We start from the raw sequence: 20,935 nt of genomic DNA, 5'->3' as shown, positions 1-20,935 counted from the left end.
ATGTGACTCCACATGCTCCTCTCAAATAACTCATTTCCACTGCTCTCACTCTTGACTTGTGTCCCTCTAACAACGTCCAAGCTTCACTTCCATACGTTAGAGCTGGTATCACACAACTGTCATGTAATAACTTTTTCACTTCCATGCTCACTTCCCCGTTTCTTATCACTGCCTTCAAGGAACCAGCAACCTCTCTACCTTGTACTGCAAAATTAAGCTTGTTATATTTTCTAAATTATTTGTTGATATAAATAATGAAAAAAATATAGTAAAATCTTTTTGCCGTAAAGACCTGGGCCTTCAAGCCAAATGTTCATAACCAAATAATAATAATAATAATAATAATAATAAATTAAGAATAATAATAATAATCATAACACAAGGTGAAGTGATTGATTTTGTGGAGGATTTGGAACTGCCCAACTGTGACGCTTAATTGCTGGGTTCCAGGCTACAGCAACAGAATCTCCTGCCATTATGATGTTAGGGTTTCCATGTTCCGTGACTGTCAAAAGAATCTTGTCCAGTTCTTCCTCATGTTGCCTGCAACAACATCAATGATCTGATGACAACACTCAAAATCGTTCTTAATCCACCAGAGTGGAGATTTATCAACTGTAATCATTTTGCTGCACAATGGCCATGTTTTGCCTTCCATTCCAGTTGTTCATGCAGTTCCTAAGGAGGAAACTTATACCAATATCTAACAGTTTTTGAGGTCCATCAACTACGACCAACATTGGTGGCAACTTTGCGATGACATGAAGGATATTGCCATGCTGTTTGGTCTGCCGATTGCAAATGATAGTCGTGAAGACTCTAACTACACCAAGATTGGCAGTTTTGACAGTTACTGGGGCCAGGGAGGAAAATTGTTAACCATTCATCACATTTGGAATCTAGAATAATTTTCATACAAACCATTCACATCAAGCTTGGACTGATGAAGAAGTTTATCAAAGCAATGGACAGAACTCAAGAAGCCTTTGAGTATCTGTGTGTGTAATTTCCAAGGTTATGTCAAGCAAAATATACGAAGATGTTGCTGTTGGTCATGAGATTCGTGAACTTCTTCGACATAATTTATTTTACAATGCACTCTGTGGCAAAAAAAAAAAAAAAAAAAAATGTTTGGCAAGCCTTCAGAATAGTAGCTGTTAGATCTCAGGGAAACAACAAGGCAGACAACTACAGGGAGTTGGTGGAAAATCTTCTTACTACAAACAATAAGCTCACTTGACTGCAACTTGAGATTAATTTTTCATAATTTCACTTAGATTTCTTTCCACCAAACTGGGGAGCAGTGAGTGACGTGCATGGTAAGCGATTTCACCAGGACATTTCAGAAATGGAGATACGGTATCAGGGCAAACAGGGTCCATCAATGCCTGTGGACTATTGCTGGGCAGTGACCAGGGATGCTCCATTTCATGAATACATGAAGCATGCCCATAAGCACAGAGTAGATGCTGAGTAACGAGTGAAGTATGCACTGATACGTAATAAGCGTTTTATAAACATGACATATCAAATAAAACTATCAAAAACAGATGGAAATATGGTCTGTAATTCATGATTAACACTGTACCATTGGCATTATATAACAAATGTAAATATAAAAACCTAAATATCTCTGAACCAGTAGCCAGTAAGCAGCTTTTCTCATATTTGAATTCGGTGCATTAAAACCCAAAAGAAACAGCAAATTTTATCTCCGAAGGAGACAACTAAAAAAAAATGGTAGGCCAGTTTTATGTGATGGATTATGCAATCACCGCAAAATATGAGGTTTGGTTTATAAATTTCCACATTATTTCTGATAATAAACGCACATGGATTCACAGTGCTTCTAAATTTCAATATGACCACCAAATTTCCATAATCGAATCCATTATGTGAAGGGAAATGAGAGCAGATGATTAGGCAAACTGACTCATCACTAAATAAAGCTATGAGAATGATAATAATGTACTAGCAGAAACACCCACGTTCAATAATGACCAGTACATTTGAGTTTATGAATCGTGAAAATGTTGAGACTTGTTAGTACATCATAAACATAGTTAAAATAGACATAACAAGAAGCGGTGCCAAGGCACAACAAACCCATCCTCCGCAGTCATTTTAGTGCTTACGTATAAACACAAGAGGATATTTAGTCACAGATGTCACATATCAGATTTGGAGTAAATCAGGTGATATTTACGATTTTATACCCATTTGAAATTTAAGGCCCAACCTACCTGATATTGACCCCCCTACCGATAACTGGAGAGTCATCCCCTGTTGTAATGAGGCATTTTATATGATGCAGATCGGAAAGATGCACCTTTAGGTTTTAGTTTCATGTTAATATAACAAATTTTAAAGGAGTTTTGGCGTAAAAAAGATTTTTATCCGTCCCCGTTGTTTTTACATTTTGGGAAGTGTACAACCTGAGCCTTGGCCCAATTTGGCCCAAAATTTAAGCAGGGGATCAGAAGGTCATGGCCCATCATCCTTGTAATTTTAATCAAAATCGCACCAGTAATTTTGCACAAAATTGTTAACAGACAGAGAGACAAACAAACAAACAGACAAACAGGAGAGGTTCGGGGACGGGTAATAAAAAAGTATACACATTATCACTTGGTGAAGGGCACAAAATATCATACATGGCTGTGCTGACCCTTCTGTTTAGTACGAGACAACAGATTCTGGACCCTGGTGAGGGTTTTCCATTGTATTTTGTGGGAAGAGTATTTTCTTGAGGGGTTTCGACGAAACACATTATTGTAAATGGTGGTCCTTTATTAACTTGAATCTCGATACATACATCCACCCCTCTCCCAGTGACGACCCAGCGAGATGCCTGGAACCACTGTCTGTCGCACTTATTCATATTAGCAATATTTGCGGCCTGACCTTTAACTTTCCATGTGTTGAGCACCATCTCTCCTCTAAACTTCACCTTCTCTTCCTGAGATTCAGCTGTTAGAGGTGACTGATAGCAAACCCTTCTCTGTAGCCTCCTACTTTCTCTATACTCATTTCATAGTCAACGATGGTTGTTGTGTATATATACAACGACATATCTTGCTCCCGTGTTCCTGAACTTGACTCTTCTGAATTCTCTACTCTCTGGCTTCAGCTTTTCTGTCATTCTCTGGCTTAATATATAAGTGCTGTTTACATATCCCCTAATTCCACTGACTAAAAAATTGTTCAACTATTTTCCTTCTAACATAGAACACATCCTACCATTTCTCCTTTCCCTTAACTCTCATTTCTAGATTTCATTGTTCACCGCCACTTTTGGCTCTCCTTTCCTTTCACTGATCCACCTTGTGAACAAACCTACGTCTTTTCTATCCTTAATGACCTAGAGCAGCCTGTACAGCACCCTACCTGTCTCCCTGACCGCCTTGGAGAGAGATCCAATATATTTGACTTCTTCCTTACAAATAATCCTTATGCTTATGCTGTAAATCTTTCCTCTCCATTAGGGTCCTTTGATCATAACCTTTTCACCCCTGCCCTATTGCTCCAGTAGGGCCTGTGGACCCCCCCAAGAAACGGCGGCTGTGACTCTTCGGAACTGCTCATTGGGAGGCCTTCAGGCAGTACGTCTTTGATTTTCCTCGGAATGATTGTTGCTTCCATGGCCGAGAACTAACTAAGTGTGCCTTGTGCATTACGGAGGCTATTCTCTCGGGGATGGAAGCACACATTGCTTTCTTATGTCCTGTGACTATTGGGGGAAAAAAAAAATGTTTTAACCACGCATGTCCTAGTGCTGTCCACAACAAGGAGAAAGCCTTCGAAAGGTACCGGAGCCAACCCCTATCCCCTGAATCTCATCTATGTTTCTACCCAGGATTGTCCTAAGTTTGTTCTTCACTCTACAAAAACTAACTTCATTCGTACTAAATGCTCGTAACTCTCCAACTCAAATTCTTCCCGCTCCCTTCAGGCACCTTATCAATAACCATTTTAATGACTTTGCCTCATCATCCTTCCCTCTTTTTTTTCTACTCTGATGGCTCTGTAGCTATTACTTCAACTCATAAAGCAGATATCTTTGCGCTGACGTTTTCCTTCATTTCCTTCTTAGCTGATTCCGGTGCTGCTCCTCCATGACTTCCCTCCCTGTGACTTCATCATGGATGACATTAAATTTTCTTCAAATGATGTGTTTTTGCCATCACTGGCCGCAATACTAACAAGGCATATAGGCCTGATGGGGTTCCTCCGGCTGTCCGCTAGAGCTGTGATTCTGTGTTTACACCCTGCCTATGCAAACTCTTTCGCATTTGCCTGTCAACTTGAACCTTTCCTTCTTGCTGGAGGTTTGCTCTTATTCAGCCACTTCCAAAAATGGGTGACCATTCCCATCCCTCTAACTATCGGCCAATCACTTTAACGTTATATGTTTTAAAAGTTTTCAAGTCTGTTCTTAAGGAAAAAGTATTTACAGCATCTTTCCTATCATAAGCTTCTTTCTGATCGTCAGTATCGGTTCTGCCAAGGATGCTCCACTGGCGATCTTCTCACCACCTACCTTTCAGAATCCTAGTCATTCTCCTTTCGGAAGTTTGGTGAAAGCTTTGCCATTGCACTTGACATGTGAAAGGCTTTCGGTCGACTCTGCCATAAATTTTATTTCCAAACCTTCCTCTTACTGCTTCTATCCTTCTATCTGTGCCTTCATCGCTAGCTTCCTTTCTGGCCTTTCTATTGCTCTTGTTGTAGGCGGCCACCATTCTTCTCTTAGAGCTAACAATAGTGGTGTTCCCCAGGGCTCTGTCTTGTCACCAACTCTTTCTTTTATTCATCAATGACCAAAGCTATCCAGTCAGGCATTGATGATTCTACCTTCCACCTTTCCATTCGTTTCCTGCAGCGTCCATCTCAGCAGTTACTTCAACGAACAAGGGACGAGGCAATGGCACACCTAATGTCGGACTTGGCTCACATCTCTGATTAAGGTAAAAGTGATCTAGTTGTTTTTAAATGCATCATAAACTCAATTCTTACATCTTTCATCATGACCAACATCTTCTGCAGTCCTCTAATTTTCAGCAATATCCAACTCAGTCCTGCATCATCCTTAAATATACTTGTGGTTTCAATCTCCCGGGATTATCTGCCACTCTTGTAAAATCTGCTTCTAAGAGATTAGGTGTGTTGCCGACTCCGTGTTTTCTTTATGCCTGCATAGTTGACGATTTTATACACGGGTTTATTTGCCCGTGTAGAGCACAGGTCTCACGTGTGGGGACGCTCCCCACATACAACTCGTCTCAACAACATGATGTCAAAGGCTTTTTGTCTCATTACCTCTCCTCCTCTTACTGGATGCCTTCATCCTCTGTCTTTTCTCCGCACTGTTGCATCTTTAGCTCTTTTATATCGCTACCTCAATAGTCACAGCTCCTCTGAACTTTCTCCTTGCATCCCTACACCCCTAATGCGGGTACATAGCACTTTTTTAGCATCAATCCTTCATCCCTTTTCTATGCAACTCTTTAATGTAAGAGTTTACCCTCCCAGTCTTTCATGTAAGGAACAGCTCAGCCCTGGAACTCTCTCTCTGTCTTTATTTCCCACTCCCTGTGATCTCCAGTCTTGCAAATGCAGCGTGTCCAGGCATCTCAAAATGAACGGATCTTGAGCTTGTCTGTTTTGTTTTTGCTCTTTCTTGGAGGGAATGATTTGCTGGCTCCTGATGATTGGTTCATTATATATATATATATATATATATATATATATATATATATATATATATATATATATATATATATATATATATTGTTACATAGCCTATGATTTCATCATCCTTTCTGTAATTCTAACGTACAGTATGCTGCATGTTTGATCACGAGCGTGTTCTACCTCACTCCCCCCTTCTAACCCTTATAGTAGAGTAAGTCGTTCTTTCTATTGTTCAGAGCAGGACTGTCAACTCTGTTCCCTATGGCTTCATTTGCGCGTCCTTCTTACAAGTTGCATCAAGCTCTGCCGGCCCCCATATAATGAGCTCAGTCTCTGGATTAATTGCCACTTAGATCTACTCCTCATTTTGCTCACATCTCTGTCCTCCCCTGTACAGTTGTTATTATTGTGAGTGCTCAGGAAGTCTCCAGCCATCTAGCAGCTGTGTAATTTGAGTATAAGTGTTATTGCATTTTTTCCTTGTGCTGTGTAGCATGAGGTGTTGATTCGTAGGCCTAGTGAGGCTTTTGTGATTCATGTGTTTTTGGTGCCAGCCATTAATAATAATATTTTGTATCTGTAATAATATATCTTGCATTCACTGAGCATTATCCGGTTTTCTCATTTTATCAGGGCTGACTTAGATAAATTTACTATTGCTAATTTCGTGTTAATAGAGGCTATTGCAGTTACCCATATATTTAACCTGTTTTTGCCATTACATTATCCTTATGAGTCCTGAATGTTTAGTTGTTAGTTTGAGCATTAAACTTTAACTTATAATTTTACCTTACTCTTCTTTTGTTTTGAACCTGGAACTTTGCGGGACACTTTTCTCTGTTCCGTAACAGTATATATATATATATATATATATATATATATATATATATATATATATATATATATGTGTGTGTGTGTGTGTGTGTGTGTGTGTGTTTCCAGTGCTTTGTTATGCGCTATTGCCAGTTTAACTTGACCAAAAAGTGTCATGTCTACGGACTGAATGCTGAACTGTCATTTGATATAAACGTAAGCTGACCAGAGTCCTGCTTTTAGGCGGGACTGTCCCGGTTTTTTGGCAAGTGTCCCGCTTTTTTAACTGGGACTTAATTGTTCCGCTTTTTTAGCAAATTGTCTAGAATGTCCCGCTTTTAGAAAATTACTATTACATTAGATATAACATGACCTTGTTTTATGAAATTACGATGAATTAGTAAAATTATGCATAATCCAAACCAAATGAAATAACGAATTGTTAATATAATATCTGTAATACCAACTAGTAACTTTGGTTGGCCCATTCACTGTACCGTACAGTATATTGGAGTTCGTTTGAGACCGTGACTATGTTAGTGTTTGATTTGCAGCCTCAGGGTGATGTGTTGCACAGCAGCAGTGGCTGTCGCTCACATGTCACTGTATGTCTATCTATCTATTGTTCTATCTATTTCTCTCTCTCTCTCTCTCTCTCTCTCTCTCTCTCTCTCTCTCTCTGTATATATATATATATATATATATATATATATATATATATATGTACAGTATACACACACACACACACACACACACACACACACACACAGACAAGTGACAATGTCTCGCTTTTAGCTCCAGTTAATCTGGTCACCTTATATAAACGATAAAAGACGGCGACAATCTGGAAAAATTTAAATGGAAAGATTGATTTTGCTAATATGAAGTAATTTCAGCTACGACTTGTGAAATGTCTTTGTATATGGTAATCAGTGAGTAAAGTGCTTGAGGATAAAAAATGGGTGTTTGGTTGGCAACAGCCGACTTATGGTAAAGTGGTTGTTATAACATAAATGGAGGGCCGGATGAATGCACCATCATAGTTAATGCATTCTTTCAGCTGTGAGTTAAGATTGTGGATCTTGACACATTATGGTTGCCAGACTTGTTTAGGTAATGACTGATACCATGATGTCATTACACTCATAAAATAAACACAGCCTTTAACATTGCACACTAGGAGAAGTTGTTATTCTTGATATACCGCATCGCATTACAGTAAGAGGCGCAGCACATTCATCATTACCCTTAGATATGGTATAATAACTTACAGCATCGCACTAATTGGTATTACCATTATCAAGAATTGATAACAGAGACTGGGATTTTGATAATGATAATTTATGATTATATTTAGGGGTGTTCTTGAATCAGAGGACATGTGTGTGTTCTTATCTAATTGTACCTAATTGCTGTTACCTAATTGTATCTTTACTGGAATGAGTCAAGTTCGTACTGTCCCGTGTATTAAACCATTTGTATCATACATATCCTGAAATTTATGAATAGTTTTGGCATACAGTGTTTCATTCAGTAATGCATTCCACTGATCAATTGCCCTACCTCGGAAACTGAATTTCATTACTTCTTTATTTCCCCTCTTTTTATGTAGATTTTTGCAGTGTCCTCTTGCTAATACTTCCCCATAGGTGATATATTCATTTATGTCTATTTTCTCTCTACATGAGATGCATTTATGTAGCATTATCATGTCTCCTCTTTTCCTTCTCCCCTGTAGTGTTGGTTGGTTCAGATTTTCTAGTCTTTCTTCGTAGCTTAAATCTCTTAAGCTTGGTACCCATCATGTAGCTGCCCTTTGTACTTTTTCAGTCCTATCTATATGTGTGTGTGTGTGTGTGTGTGTGTTTTTTACATGAGGATTCCAGACTACTGATGCATACTCCAGGGTTGGTCTGATGAATGATATTATTATCTTCCTCAGCATATCTTCATTCATATATGCGAATGCTATTCTAATACTAGCAAGCAGTGTATACATGTTACGTACCTTCTCACTGATGTGGTCAGCCAGGGGAGGGTCCTTCTCCCTTTCTGATATGTATAGGGTTGATCATCTTAACTTATAATCCCAATCTGGTCTTTTTTTCATTTTTGCCAAACTTAATTACACGACACTTTTCCACATTAAATTCCATTTGCCATTTATTGCTCCATTCATTAAGTTTAATTCTTCTTGTAGCTTCCTATACGATTCTCTGTTAGTAATTTTCCTTTGTATTTTTGCATCATCCACAAACATATTTAGATAGCTTCCATTTCCAGTTTTATTGTCTATGTCTTTTCTATATACTAAAAACATAATTGATGCCAGCACTGAGCCCTGTGGAAGTCCGCTAGTCACTTCCCTCCATGATGAGTAATTTTCCCTTAGTTCTATTCTCATTTCCTTTTTTCCGAGAAAATCCTGCATCCAACAGTAAACGTTGCCTTGGATACCTCCTTGATGGTACAGTTTCCATAAAAGTCTTTGTTCTGGTACTCTGCCAAATGCTTACTTGAAATCTAATTAGATTCTGTCTACAACTTTATCTTTACTGTAATGTTTCCATAACACTATCATAGTAGCTTAATAGATTAGTGACACATGATCTTCCCTTTCTAAAACCGAACTGCCTTTATCATACTGTGTTCTTCTAGATGGCTCCCCCAAACTTTTCTTATCAGATTTTCTAGTAACTTACTAACAACACTGGTCAGCGACACTGGTCAGTAGTTGAGTGAGTTCTGTCTATTCTCTTTCTTGAATAGGGGAACAATGTTTGCTTTCTTCCAAATATCAGGTAGTTTACTTTGACCTAAGGATTTCTTGAATGTTAAATATAATTGGTCAGCTTAACTCTTCTGCACTTTCATGCTGTCAGGACTCTAAAATATTACAAGACTGATAATGCAGCACCCAACCTGCAATTTCATCACGACCATATGAGTTTTCTTTTTTTAATTTACTTAACCGTTCCTGTGCTTCTTTTTCTGATATTTGTATACCTGGTAATATGTGTGGGCATGCATATTCCATATCATCTCTTTCACACGTTTTTTCTTTTGTAAAAACTGACTGGAAGTTTTCGTTTAGCACTTCATTAATATCTTTCTCTTGTATGTGGATGATCCCCTCGTCCGTAATGGACTGTATTTTATCTTTAACTTTGGTTTGGCTTTGGATGTAGCTGTAAAATAGCTTAGGTTCAAAATTTTTCGTTAAATTACAAAAAGTGATGAAATTTGGTATAATTAAATTTTGCTTTACAGTACAGGTACACTAATCTGCTAAATAAGGGGCCACTCTATATTCATGAGAGACCTGACTCAGACCTCCCGGGTATAATTAGTTAAGAAGTGGCATTAGACCCATTTTAGAAGACAATATGGGAACGATCTTGAGGTAAGGCTCCTGAGGACCCCAGGAACACAGCCGTTGAAAGCGTGTGAAGGGGTCCTCAGGCACAGCTGCACTCCGTTCCATAACAGAAATGGCCACATGGAACCCTTAAATATAAGAACCTGATCTCATTCTGCGCATATGGTGATTTGACCCTACATTGATAAGTGAGATGAGTAGGTCCGTTAGTGGAATCTTCCGACTGAGCTCGATTACAGTTGTATATGGCTGTTGCTCTATATTGTCTTTAGGCTTTGTATAAGTTAGTACATAAAGCGATTTGATATATATAACAGGGCAAAATTTGAAGGGATGTTTACCATACTGAAAATTGTACTTTTCATACCGAATTTAAGTGTGAGGTGGGGGTGGGGGGTGTCTTTGGAGCCTACATAAACTTTATTTCTCTGTAGCTAATAATTTAGTCTTCCTCAAACTGCATTTGAGCCTCCCTCCTTATCTTTGTATAATCATTTCTTGCCTTAAATTGTTGTTTTATGCCATCTCACTATTGTTTCTCCTGTATCTGTTCCACAGCAAGTCTCTTTTTTCTTTTGATTCTTTACATTCTGTATTGGTGGTAGGTTGTGGCGACCATCATCCACTCACTTGATGTAGTGCTGCCTACTTCTTCCTTAGCCTTTATCATTCTTTTCTGTGCCTGCCCTCCTCTCTTCCATTTATCCCATGTCTCCTGTCACTTCTTATTGCTTTTCTTTCCGTTACAGGTGGCTTTACATTGAGTGACAAGCCAAATAGTTTCCTGTAAGCCAAGAAACCATTTACAACGCTGGGTGGTAACGATATAACCAAATCATACGTGCTCCCTCCGTGTCAACAAGTGGGTTGGTGAAGGGTTAGTGCCCCTCCCCTTAAAATAAATAAGTCAAAGTCAAATGGCCACCCCTTATGGGTTTATGGCATCTGGCAATAGATAGATAGACAGACATTGTGTATTTAACCATTTCCTTATTTTCATTTATGTTTCTTTGTGTTGAGAGATGTAATTTTGGACTCCTATTTCATAAAAATCACAGAATTTTATATATATATCATTTAAATCTTGTCCTCTAAGCTCCTTTTCCCAATCCATTTCTAAGAAGTACTTCTTCAGGTCATGATAGTTGTCCTTTTTGTAGTTTAGACTCTTTGTAACTCTCAATACTGGTAACTATATCACATGCAATCCTGATGTTGCAGAGTAATACGGCATGGTCACTTTTGCCGAATGAACGGTGATATATCATTTTCTTGCCTACTTGGCAAGCTCTAGTACTGATGGATCATCAAGTCCTCTTTTTCTTATGTGTTCCTTTACATGCTGTGCTAGGAAAAACTCCTGCAAAAGATCCAGGAACTTTTGATCCAAACAGTTTTCATGGCTTCTTCTGACATCTATAGTATTCCAATTTATACTGAAATCTCCAGTTAATATGCTTCTTTCAGATTTCTCTTCCATTCTGTGCAGTAATGTTCTTAACCTCTGAGTTATACTTTCTGCCAGGTCTTCATATTCGCCTCTTTCCATTTGTCAAACGACCTGGGTGACATGTATAAATCTGCCACAATTACTTTTCCTCCAGATGTGTTAATTTGCAATGCAATCAATTCTACTTGTGAGGGTATACGGTATCTGGTTTTATTTCTTTGACTTGTAGATTTTTCTTTGTTAAAAATATAATTCCTCCTCCTTTTCTTAAATTTCAGTCTCTTCTCCATTTATTGTATTCCTCTAAGTTTAGGGTATCGTTTAATATCTTTGGGGTTAATTTTGTTTCAGTTAGGCAAACAATATGTAGTTCCTTTTCTCTGGTATAATCTTTCATCTCTAATAATTTAGACACCATTCCATATACATTTAGGCAAATAAACTTAATCATCTTGTTTACATATTTGCCATACCTTGAGTGTACTACCTTCCTTCTTTTTATTCCTTGTTGGTTATGTACACTTCCATACTTACAATCCAATTACTTTGTAAAAAAAAAAAACTCTTCCTCTGATGTTTTGTCGTTCTTTGTTTTTGCTTCCTCCCTGTTCTCCTTTGCTATTCACAATTCCTCTTGAGTTAGGCATCCTTTTATCCATACTTTTTTTAATTCCTCTTTTTTTCCATGAATTTGTTTCCATTTTTTAGCATCTCCTGGACAGTGTTCACTTTCTGGAAGGTTACTTGCAGGGCCTTGACTTATTTTTCTCATTTCCCGAGCCTTTTGTGTTCCTCTATGTTTTTATCACAGATTTCCTCTGATACTTCAATATGTTCATTATATTTGCCATCTCCTATTGTCTCTCGTAATTTTGTTTATTTTTTCTTTATCTATACCTGTGATTACTATAGATTTGTTGATATCTGCTGAATCTTTAACCAGTTTCAGGTTGTTTTGGGTGATTTCTTTCACTTCCATTCTAAAACATTTTCTCTTCGACTCTTGTTTCTAGTCTTTCCTTACTTTCACCATTTCAGCATGCTAAGATTCTGCATCATCTTTGTAACTTTGCATCTCTTCGTTCACCTGAGTTATCTTCACTATCACTCCTTTGGCCTATCTGACTGTTTGCTTGCCTAATTGTCTCTGTATCATTTCTGAACTCCTCCCTAATACTCTAATAGCTGACAACTACTTGCCTTTTCACTAATCTTCCATCTAAGTGAAACCACCTCAATTGACAGCTCATCTACTGTTGTGCCTGTGTGTTTATTAATTCCTTTACAGATTCTTCATTCTATTCCTTACCCATGCGACACTGCTTCTCAATTTCATCCATTTCACTTAGAAAAATTTTCTCAAGCTCATTCACTTTCTCTACTAATTTACTATCTTTCCATTTCAACCAGTTCTTTGCAGAAATCATCATCCTGTTTTCTACCTTTATCCCTTTTCTTAACTCTTTCCATATTCAGTTTACTAAAAATGGTGCTCATCTTGTGGTATTTCACTTAGAAAGATCACTTCCACTTACAAGTATGCATCTCCCTGCTACCCACCTGGTGACAGACGACACCCAGCTGATGATGCGTTGATCAGCGGAATTTTGCTCTGATTGGATGTATTCTATTACTATTACCTGGACAACACTTTTGCTCTTACATGCCCTACTATATTAAACCAATTATTTAGTGTAACCTAGTACACAGTGTGACTCATATGAAGATACTACAGTATTTAGGTGTGGCCAGTTGTGCCCAAGGGTGGCCATTGTGGATCAAGGAGACAGACGTATTGACTCTGGCGTTGCCTCAGTCAGTGTGTGCTGTGTGTGTGTGTGTGTGTGTACTGTGTGGAGGGCTGGTGAGGCAGCGTGGCCAACAGTTCCGATTGTCGGTGTTTATGTATCCATACTAAAATAATTCTGATGTCCCAGAATATACTGTATTTACGAAACACTAGAATGAGCCACAATGTCTCGCAGCTAACAAATTACACATTTACACCTGCTAAATATTTCTGATATGCCTGGATTCACATTTTTGATCCCTTACGAACATTTGGTAAGCCTGCTAGTCTAAGTTGCTGAAACTGCTTTTTTGATATCATGATAATTACAATGCCAGTTTGAATATAGGCGGCTCTAAAGAGTTTCTAATGTACTATAATAAGTATCTTGATAATGTCTGAATAATATCATTTAATTTTATAGGGCATTTCCCAACATTTATTAAAAGAAACGTATGTTACTAATCCCAAACAGTAAGGATTACCAATGGAGGTAATTCATAAAATGCCACAGCCTACTACAACCTCATTACCAGATAGCACCAACAAGATACTATGAGAGGATCAGGTTCAAGTGTCCGCAATAGTACATAGCTACGTACATATGCATTTACACATGTAATCACATATGTACTGTAATTAAGGACAAATGTCTCCCAAGATAAAGCATTTACGTACATACGTAAGTATTCACGTACAGTACCAAGGTGTGCACTGTATCTAAGTACATACACAGATGCACGTTTTTTTTTTTTTTTTAAATAACAGAACGGAGGAAGGAAAAACAAATGGGGAAAAAAAAAAATAATCCATACACCAACATTCCTTCTTACTTGCAGGGGAGGTAGTTTATATGTAATGGCAGGGTTGTTAATGATTCTGTATGTATATAGGTGCAAATGTACGTACATAGGCGCGAATGTACGTACACCCGCGGACATATGAACCTGCTACACGTCAAGTGGCGAGTTGGCGATAGCTTGTAACTTGCCGTAGTAAAGATAGCATTTTATTTATGCGAAAGTGGATGTATGTGGAATAACTGAAACAAAATGGGGAGGAGAAAGTGTGAGAGAATGGGAGTATGGATGGGGCATATGTGCAGCAGTAGGTGAGAATGAGAGGGCAAAGGAAGGAGTATGTATAGTTGTGAGTAAAAGATGGAAGAAGAGCATAAGACAGTATGAATCAGTTGGGTCAAGGATTGTGTGGGTAAAGTTGAAAGTTGAAATACAAATGTGGGCGATTGTGTGTGCGTATGCGCCAACGTAAGATCATGCTAGAAGAGTGAGAGAAGAGTTCTGGACAAATGTAGAAGTGTGCATGAAAAAGTTTGGAAGGAATGAGAGAGTGTCTTTGATCGGTGATATGAATGGTAAAGTTGGGAATGTGAAGGTGGATGGAATAGTTGGTGAGTGGGATGTGCCTGCTGAGACAGATGAGAATGGGAGTGCGTTAGTGGACATTTGTGCTGGGAGAGGGTTGGTGATAGCCAATACCCTCTTCAGGCATAAAATGATCCACAGGTATTGTTACATAGCCTATGATTTCATCATCCTTTGTGTAATTCTAACGTACAGTGTGCTGCCTGTTTGATCACGAGCGTGTTCTACCTCACTCCCCCCTTCTACCGTTATAGTAGAGTAAGTCGTTCTTTCTGTTGTTCAGAGCGGGATTGTCAACTCTTTGTCCCCGTGGCTTCATTTGCGCGTCCTTCTTACAAGTTGTATCAAGCTCTGCCAGCCTCTATATAATGAGCTCAGTCTCTGCATTATTGCCACTTAGATCTACTCCTCATTTTGTTCACATCTCTGTCCTCCCCTGTACGGTTATTTTTGTGAGTGCTCTGGAAGTCTCCAACCATCTAGCAGCTGTATAATTTGAGTATAAGTGTTATTGCATTTTGTTCTTGTACTGTATAGCATAAGGTGTTAATTCTTAGGCCTAGCGAGGTTTTTGTGATTAATGTAAAGTTTCATGTCAGCCATTGTTCATAATATTTCGTATCTGTAATAATTTATCTTGCATTAACTGAGCATTATCCAGTGTATTGTCATTTTATCAGGGATGACTTAGATAAATTTACTCTTGCTAATTTCGTGTTAATAGAGGCTATTGCAGTTAACCATATATTTAACCTGTTTTTGCCATTACATTATCCTTATGAGTCCTGAATGTTTTGTTGTTAGTTTCAGCATTAAACTTTAACTTGTAATTTTACCTAACTCTTTTGTTTTGAACCTGGAACTTTACGGGACAGTAGTGACTCTTAGTATTCTCACTTAATGTGTACATTATCTTTCTCTGTTCCGTAACATAAATTTGGCGACCTCTCATCAGGATATTCAGGATATTATCATAAGGATATTGCTTGATATTTTGTGACTATTACTTATTCATGATGTCTACTATTACTACACTTGATGAAGCCAAAGATTTTTTGTCAAATGTGCAAACAGTGTTGGATGTAGAAAACAGAACAAAGAATGAACTTAAGCTTGTTGCTCAACAATTGGGAATTGCTGTTCGCTCTCATCATTCTAAAGATCAAATTGTTGACATGATTAATGAAAGCTTGTTTAATGTAACTCCTCGAAATGAGCAAACGTAGATTGAATTAGCTAAGTTACAGCTAGCCCGGCAGGAGGCTCATGCTAAGGAGGCGGAGTCCCGTGCTAAGGAGGCTGAGGCACAAGTTGAAATTGCTAGGATTCAGGCAGACCATGAGTATCGCATGAAACAAGGTGGAACTGGATCATCTAGCTCTGATGATTTTGATATGGCTAAAAATGTTAAACTTGTCCCTGCTTTTAATGAATCTGATTTAACGAAATATTTTCAGTTGTCTGAGAGGGTAGCTACAGGTTTTAATTGGCCCCAAAAGTATTGGCCAGTACTCCTTCAAACTGTTCTCACCGGTAAAGCTCAAGTAACTTATGCATCTTTGCCTCAGGATCAATCTGATAATTATGATGTAGTTAAGAGCTTGATTCTAAAGGCCTATGAGCTTGTTCCTGAAGCTTATAGAGTAAAATTTAGGACAACTTATAAGCAAGATAAGCAATCCCATGTTGAGTATGAAAAAATCAAAGAAGATCTGTTAGAGCAGTGGTTAAATTCTAAGAATGTGGATTCTGATTTTGGTAAATTTAAGCAGATGATTTTGCTGGAGGACTTCAAGAGGTGTATTTATAAAGATGTAAGCCTATATCTTGATGAGAAAAGAATAGATAATATGTCTGATGCTGCAATTTTAGCTGATGAATATGTTCTCACTCACAAGAGATATTCTAGAGAAAAAAGGAAAGCTGAGAGTAAGTACGTTGCCTCTACTCAGAGTACAGGTAACAGGAAAGAGAATAAAGATGATGTTTCTCAGGAAGTAAATACCAGCTTCACCTCTAGATTTCAGAAAGTAAATGTACTTATTGTAGTAAGCTTGGTCATACTACGGAGAGATGTTTCAGGAGACAGTGTGATGTGAACAAAAAGGAGTCTTTAAATATTCAGTCAATTGGTCTAGTGTCCACCCTTGAGAGTTCCCAGAATTCTTTAACCAAGTTAACTGAACCTGCTTTGAGGGGTAACTTAAATTCTCATGATGGAGCTCCTCTTTTGAGCAGTAACGTGGGTGACACTCTCAAGAGTTCATGTGCTAATTTCCTGTCTGATGGTTTTGTCAGTCCTCTGGACAGTAATGACAGGAAATCAGTTAAAATATATCGTGACACAGGTGCTTGCCAATCCCTTATGCTGACCAGTGTTCCAGGCTCTAATGTTAATTCCTCTGATGAAACTGTAATCTTACAAGGTGTAGGGAATAATTACTTCTCTGTCCCTCTGTGCAGAGTGAATTTAGAGTCTGGTTTTGTTAATGGTTCTGTTATGGTTGGGTTGGTTGAGACACTCCCAATGTCAGGTGTAACTTTCTTACTTGGAAATGATATTGGTGGAAGTCAAGTGTGTCCAGCTCCTCAGTTGTCTAGTGAGCCAGTGGCTGCGACCCAGGAGTGTGATGTCCCTGATGTGTTCCCTGCATGTGCTGTCACTAAGGCTAAGTCTAAAGTTACTGGTGACTTAGAGGATAATGATGATGATGATGTTATCCTAGCTGACACTTTTCTTGCTAATTTGGACCATTCACCAGATGAGGCAGTACCCCGTAGTGTTGATAATTTGTCTCGTCAAGAGTTGGTTGAGTTGCAGGTTGCTGACCCTGAGTTGAAAGGTCTAGCTAACTCTGCTTGCAGTGAGGAAGAGTCAGCTGGTGCTTCTACTTGTTATTATATAAAGTCAGGAGTACTTATGAGGAAGTGGAGACCCCCAACAGCATCAGCCGACTGTGAATGGGAGGTTGTACATCAAGTTGTCATCCCTCGTGTTTGTAGGCAGGATATCATTAGAGTGGCTCATGATTCCAGTTTGGCAGGACACCTTGGAGTGAGGAAGACTGTGGCAGGCATTTTGAAACACTTCTACTGGCTAGGTATCTTTAGGGATGTTTCCTGGTATTGTAAGTCTTGTTACACCTGTCAAGTTGTGGGAAAGTGTAATCAGACCGAAAAGGTTGCACCTCTAGTTCCCATTCCTCCTTTTGAGGCGCCTTTCACCCGTGTGTTGGTGGATATTGTGGGCCCTCTTCCTAAGACTTCTTCAGGATTTTCTTATGTGTTGACCCTGATTGATATGGCTACTCGTTATCCTGAAGCCATTCCACTTAGAAATATCTCAGCAAAGAACGTGGTTAAGGAAATGCTGGGGTTCTTCACAAAGTTTGGTCTGCCCAAGGAGGTACAGTCAGACCGGGGAAGTAATTTCATGTCAAATGTTTTCAAGCAGTCTCTGAAAGAGTTGGGCATCACCCAGATCACGTCTTCAGCTTACCATCCCCAGACCCAAGGAGCGTTGGAGAGATATCATCAAACACTCAAATCGATGCTCAAGAAATACTGTTTGGAACATCAGAAAGACTGGGATAAAGGTCTTCCATTCGTTGTATTTGCCGCAAGAGAATCTCCAAATGAATCACTGGGCTTCTCACCTTTTGAACTACTGTTTGGCCATGAAGTAAGAGGACCCCTTAAGTTACTCAAGGAATGCTGGCTGTCGGAGGAAGGTGACGTCAACCTGCTGCAGTATGTGATGAAGTTCAAAGAACGGCTGTCCACTGCTTTACAACTGGCGAGAGAGAATTTAGGAGCTGCCCAGGAGAAGATGAAGACTTGGTATGATAAGAAGTCCAGGTTACACCACTTTCAGCCAGGAGATAAGGTTTTGATTCTGCTACCGGTGCATGGGCAACCTCTTCAAGCCAAGTTTAGTGGTCCTTATTTCGTGGAGAAGAAACTCAGTGATGTCAACTATGTCATCGCCACACCAGATTGTAGAAAGAACAAGCAACTATGTCACATCAACATGCTAAAGTTATATCACAGGCGGGACGAAAATAACCCAGTCTGCAATGTAGCTGTTCCTCCCGAGTCTGCAAGTGAAGTTCTCCCATGCAGTATGAGCCTGAGTGTTAGTTTGGGGAAGAATCCTGATATCATGAATGATCTCCAGACTAAGCTTTCTCATCTACCTCCCGAGGAAAGGCAGGTGTTTTATGAGCCTGAGTGATAGTTTGGGGAAGAATCCTGATATCATGAATGATCTCCAGACTAAGCTTTCTCATCTACCTCCCGAGGAAAGGCAGGAGTTTTCGGCATTACTGCAGGAGTACCCGCAAGTGTTCCGTGCCACTCCAGGAAGAACCACCGTGTTGATGCATGATGCTGATGTTGGAGACGCAAAGCCAATTAAATTGCCTCCTTACCATGTGAACCCAGTGAAAGTTCCTCTCATCCAGAAGGAGCTTGGCTACCTGTTGGACCACAAGATGATTGAGCCCTGTCAGAGCGAGTGGAGTTCTCCTGTCACTCTAGTCCCTAAGCCAGGTGGGTCACAGCAGCTTTGCATCGACTACAGACGTGTTAATCAGATAACCAAAACAGACACTTACCCTCTCCCTCACGTGGAAGATTGCATAGACAAGATCAGAAAGGCTAGGTACATAAGTAAGTCTGATTTGTTAAAGGGATACTGGCAAGTACCTATGACTGAACGTGCTAGGGAGATCTCATGTTTTGTAACACTAGGAAAGACTTTTGCATGTTCTGTAATGCCATATGGTATGAAGAATGCACCAGCCACATTTCAGAAGCTCATGAATGTTGTAACAGAGGGTTTGGCAGGATGTGTTGTTTATATTGATGATGTATTAATCTTCAGTGACAACTGGAAAGATCACCTATGCCATGTCAGTAAATTTCTTGAGCGTTTGGTTCATGCTAATCTTGTAGCTAATTTATCAAAGTGTGAGTTTGGTCAAGCTAAAGTTCAGTACCTTGGGTATGTAATTGGTGATGGACATGTTGCACCACCAGGAGCTAAGGTTCAGGTTATAAGTGATCTTCCCAGACCTAAAAGTAGGAAAGAGCTACAAAGATTTTTGGGAATGGTAGGTTATTACCGGAGATTTGTTCTTAACTTTTCTATTCTTGTATCACCACTTACAGACCTACTGAAAAAGGGAGTTAAATTTGTCTGGACTGATAACTGTGAATCATCTTTCAACAAACTTAAAGCTATCCTATTAAGTCAGCCAGTGCTCGCTACTCCAAATTTTGCTAAGCCTTTTAAGATGGCTGTTGATGCAAGTGATACAGGAGCTGGGGCTGTTTTGCTGCAAGAGGATGATCAGGGTATTGAACATCCTGTATCTTATTACAGTAAGTAGTTCACTCCACCTCAAAAGAACTACTCAACTATTGAGAAAGAGCTTTTGGCCTTGATTTTGGGTTTACAGCATTTTTCATTTTATTTGTGTTCTGGTTTTGACCCCATAGTCATTTATACCGATCATAACCCACTGAAATTCCTTAGTAAGTTTAAAGATAAAAATCAGAGATTGACAAGATGGAGTCTACTTCTTCAGGAGTATTCATTAGACATACAACATGTCAAGGGGAAAGAAAATGTTATTGCAGATTGCTTATCTAGACTTTAGACAGATTGTTTTAGCGTAATAAGAAATTTCCTTTGTAAATTTCTTTTTTCTTTGTGGGGAGGTGTTACATAGCCTAAGATTTCATCATCCTTTGTGTAATTCTAACGTACAGTGTGCTGCCTGTTTGATCACGAGCGTGTTCTACCTCATTCCCCCCTTCTACCGTTATAGTAGAGTAAGTCGTTCTTTCTGTTGTTCAGAGCGGGATTGTCAACTCTTTGTCCCCGTGGCTTCATTTGCGCGTCCTTCTTACAAGTTGTATCAAGCTCTGCCGGCCCCTATATAATGAGCTCAGTCTCTGCATTATTGCCACTTAGATCTACTCCTCATTTTGTTCACATCTCTGTCCTCCCCTGTACGGTTATTTTTGTGAGTGCTCTGGAAGTCTCCAACCATCTAGCAGCTGTGTAATTTGAGTATAAGTGTTATTGCATTTTGTTCTTGTACTGTATAGCATAAGGTGTTAATTCTTAGGCCTACTGAGGTTTTTGTGATTAATGTAAAGTTTCATGTCAGTCATTGTTCATAATATTTCGTATCTGTAATAATTTATCTTGCATTAACTGAGCATTATCCAGTGTATTGTCATTTTATCAGGGCTGACTTAGATATATTTACTCTTGCTAATTTCGTGTTAATAGAGGCTATTGCAGTTAACCATATATTTAACCTGTTTTTGCCGTTACATTATCCTTATGAGTCCTGAATGTTTTGTTGTTAGTTTCAGCATTAAACTTTAACTTGTAATTTTACCTAACTCTT

This window comes from Coenobita brevimanus, chromosome 102 (assembly GCF_032717465.1).
Source record: "Coenobita brevimanus isolate Jiangsu-jjx chromosome 102, ASM3271746v2, whole genome shotgun sequence".
Lineage (NCBI taxonomy): Eukaryota > Metazoa > Arthropoda > Malacostraca > Decapoda > Coenobitidae > Coenobita > Coenobita brevimanus.
The sequence above is the reverse complement of the archived record's forward strand: the minus strand, read 5'-3'. Positions refer to the sequence as shown.